This window comes from Carlito syrichta, unplaced genomic scaffold, assembly GCF_000164805.1.
Source record: "Carlito syrichta isolate Samal-C Ts95f unplaced genomic scaffold, Tarsius_syrichta-2.0.1 Scaffold309709, whole genome shotgun sequence".
In the NCBI taxonomy this organism is placed as follows: Eukaryota; Metazoa; Chordata; class Mammalia; order Primates; family Tarsiidae; genus Carlito; species Carlito syrichta.
In genome coordinates, this window is record NW_007253805.1 from 48,495 (window position 1) to 52,581 (window position 4,087).

The following is a 4,087-nucleotide window of genomic DNA, read 5'->3' on the forward strand; positions in this document are numbered from 1 at the left end:
GATGCAAATCAAAACCACACTGAGATACCACCTAACTCTAGTCAGAATGGCAATTACCAATAACTCAAAAAATAACAGTTGATGAAGAGGGTGTGGCAAAAAGGGAACACTTCTACACTGTTGGGTGGGAATGGAAACTAGTACTACCTCTGTGGAAAACAGTATGTTGATTCCTAAAAGCTCTAAATATTGACCTTCCATATGACCCCGCAATCCCCCTACTGGGAATATACTCTGAAGAATTCAAATCACTCTATAAAAAAAGATACCTGCACACATATGTTTATCACAGCACTGTTCACAATAGTAAGAACCTGGAAGCAACCATGCTGTCCATCAAAAGAGGACCGGATTAAAAAAATGCGGTACATATACACGATGGAATATTACGCAGTCATAAAAAAGAACAAAATCATGAATTTTGCAGCAATCTGGATGGAACTAGAGTCTATAATACTGAGTGATCTCTCACAGAAACAAAGATCTGAGTATCACATATTCTCACTCATATAATGGATCTTGAACCTCCAATGTAATACTATAAGAAAATGACTGACAGTGGTGGGAAACTATGGGGGGAGGGGAAGGGAGATGGGATTTATGGTAGTAAATATCTGTCTGGGGATGGGGAGACACCTCTTATCAATAATGGTACCTGAACGAAGCATATATGTATACCTAACCCTTAACTGTACCCCACAATATCATAATAAAAAATATTGATAAAAAAAGAAAAAAAAAGAAATCAAGTTTCATTTTTCTACATGTAGCTAATTTTCCCAGTTCCATTTGTTGAATAGGACATCTTCTTCCCATGTGTTTTTGTCTGCTTTGTCAAAGATCAGCTGGTTGTGGCATTTGGGTTTATTTCTGGATTTTCTCTTCTGTTCCATTGGGCCATGTGTCTACTCTTGTACCAGTACTATGCTGTTTTGGTTACTACAGTCTTGTTTATAATTTGACATCAGATGTGATGTCTCCAGCAAATGGGATTTCAAGTCACCACAGGTGTCACATCTATGACATTCTAGACTCAGGGGGAGGAATAGACCCACTCTGTAGTGGGAAGAACAACAAAGTCACATAGCAAAGGGATGGGATGCAGCCACAGGAGAAGAATCAGGATCAGTAAGATCAATTCACTCTAGCCCCTGGTCTCTACAGAGGGGAAGAAGGTGGTTGGTGATCAAAGTGGGATTTTGGCTGGGTGTGGTGGCTCAAGCCTATAATCCCAGCACTTTGGGAGACTGAGGCAAGAGTATTGCCTGAGCCCATGGGTTCAAGACCAGCCTGGGTAACATGGTGAGCCCTTGTCTGTACAATAAATAAAAAAATTAGTTGGGTGTGGTAGCACGTGCCTATAGTTCCAGCTACTTGGAAGGCTGAGGTGGAAGGATCGCCTGAGCCCAGCAGGTTGAGGCTGTGGTGGCTGGGAGCATGCCACTGCACTCCAGTCTGGGCAACAGAGTGAGACTCCAACTCAAAATAAAAACAAAAACAAAAAACAGTGGGATTTAACAGGGTTAGGACTGGAAAGGATGAAATCCTCACCGTACTGGTCATGACCGAGCCATGTGGCCCTAGCAGGCCTGAAGGGAGGCTGGGTGTGTAGTCTTCCTTTTCTGTCCAGAAAGAGTGATTGGATTGTTGAGTTTCCCAGACCCACCACACTTGGGACCCATCCTCTGCCCCCCAAATGCTCAGAGACCTCAGATTTTCATAGGTACCAGGTCAGCCCTTAAGCCTGGGATACGATGAGTTGAGACTTGGCCTGTGTAGGTGTTTGCACCACTGTCCCCTTTCCCAGCTTGTTCATCAACCCTGGGTATACCCATTAGTGGTTTGTAGTCTCTCACTGGTGGCTCCCAACCCAGAGGCTTAGTCCCCAGCTAATGCAGAACTCCATGTGCCCTTTCAGCCACGTTCTTGTGACATACAGGCAGCATTTGTGGTTCTCTCCTGCCCTGTCAGTTCCTTTGCTCAGAGCTGACCTCCTCTGAAGGGCCCAGGCCACTCCAGGCCTAATCCTGCCAACTGGCTTTGCAGGCATATTTCACCTAATGGAGACCCTTTGCCATGTGTCTGGGGTAGTTCCAAACGTTAGCGTCTGGCTCCCATGCTGGCCTCTCTTTCTGACCTTGGTCACATGCACTCTTCACTGCCAGGTTGTCTACCTCCTTAGGCCTACCTCTATTGTGCTTCTCTGAAAACTTAACTATCCAAATCACTTGTCAAACTTTGCCCCACACACTCCTGATGTTTTAAACCAAGCTTCTGATTGAACAGTGGGAACCTGGAGCCGGGCCTCAGAGAGGCCTCGCTTGCTGCTCCTGCCAGCATCCCTCACCCAGCAAGGTATGTGTCTCTCGGTCTCCATGCTGAAGCTGGAGATGAGAAGAGCCCACAGTGGTCCCTAAAGTTTTGAAAAGTTAATTAAATAACAATGACATGACTTTACTAATCCCTGATAGGCAAGATCCAGGACCAGCAAGCATTACATGCCAGAGGCAGCAAGAGACCAAGGGAGGAGCAATGATGTACATTTTGTCAATAATGTGATGGGGGAGTCCTGGACACCATGGATGGACACTAAAAGAAACCAGCCCACTCATTGGTGGAGGGCTTCTCAGAACACAGGGCTTCTGTTCCTGAAAACTCAGAGCCAGGAATGGGGCCCGGCCTTCCCCTGCTCCACCCCCTGCACTCACTCCCCAACCTCAAGGAGCTGCTTCTAGTTCTTTTAATAACTGAGGCCTCTTTCTGCTTGAGGCCTTTCAGCACACTGTTCCCTTTGCCTGGAAGATTCTTCTCCCCCCTCCCTACCTATGTTTTTTCAGCAACTCCATACCATCTGAAGTGGGAGGAGTAAGTTCATCCTGCTTTAATTCTGGCATTTGTTGTGATTTAGTCCTTGGCTACCAAAGTGGAGTCCCCAGCTCAGCCACAGCAGCATTATCTGGGAACTTCTCAAAAGTGAGCATGGAATCAAGGAGCCAGATCTCAGGACACAAGAGGAAAAAAAATGTGTGTTGTTTTAAGCCACCAGTTTTGTGGTAGCTTGTTAGAGCAGAAATAGAATACCAACACAATACTAGATGATACAAACCTTCATCCAGTTAAAAATCTATTAAATTTTTTACCATTTGTAAAATATTTTCTAAATTATATTAAAAATAAGTTGCTAATGATAAAAAGGTAAGTATGAATATGCAGCTTATTAGGTCCACAAGATTGATATTAGCATAATAGTATTAATCCTGGAAAACTTACTTCTAAATGCAACATGGCAGCCGCCCTCCCATAAGGCAGAGGAAGTCAGGAATAACAGGAAGTTCAACTGAACTTCAGACTGAGGGACTCAGAAGAACAATGTTCATCACCACAAAGTTTATTGGCATGAAAAACTAAAGGCCATCTAAAGTATAACAGGAGAGGATTGGTTAAATAAATTCTGCTACAGTTCTATAACATAATACTCCACCGCCATGATCAATGATGATGAGGTATTATGGACATAGAAAAATTGTCCAAATATAGCACCAAGCAAGGGAAGATGATAAAACAGTGTGTTTAATTTTTGGAAAAATAATTTAAAAATTATATACACAAACAAGCATTCAGAGAGAAAAATCTGAATTTTTTTTATATATCAATATTTTTTATTTTGGTATTGTGGGGTACAGTTAAGGGTTAGGAATACAAATATGCCTTGTTCAGGCACCCTTGTTGATAAGGGGTGTTTCCCCATCCCCAGACATATATTAGTACTGTTAATTCCACCTCCTGTCCCTTTCCTCCCTCATAGTTTCCCACCACTGTCAGTCCTTTTCTTATAGTATTACAATGGATGTTCAAGGTCCACTATATGAGTGAGAACATGTGATTCTCAGATCTTTGTTTCTGTGAGAGGTCACTCAGTATTATAGACTCTAGTTCCATCCAGGTTGCTGCAAAATTCATGATTTTGTTCTTTTTTATGGCTGCGTAGTATTCCATCATGTATATACACCACATTTTTTTAATCCAGTCCTCTTCTGATGGACAGCATGGTTCACTTCCAGGTTCTTGCTATTGTGAACAATGCTGC

The 4,087-nt window shown here is 43.1% G+C and overlaps 1 protein-coding gene across 1 annotated transcript in view; it reads right to left on the reverse strand.

Annotated features, from left to right (window-relative positions):
• TPRKB (TP53RK binding protein) overlaps positions 1–4,087 on the reverse strand; it is a 40,113-nt gene that overhangs the window by 7,493 nt on the left and 28,533 nt on the right. The window lies entirely within an intron of this gene.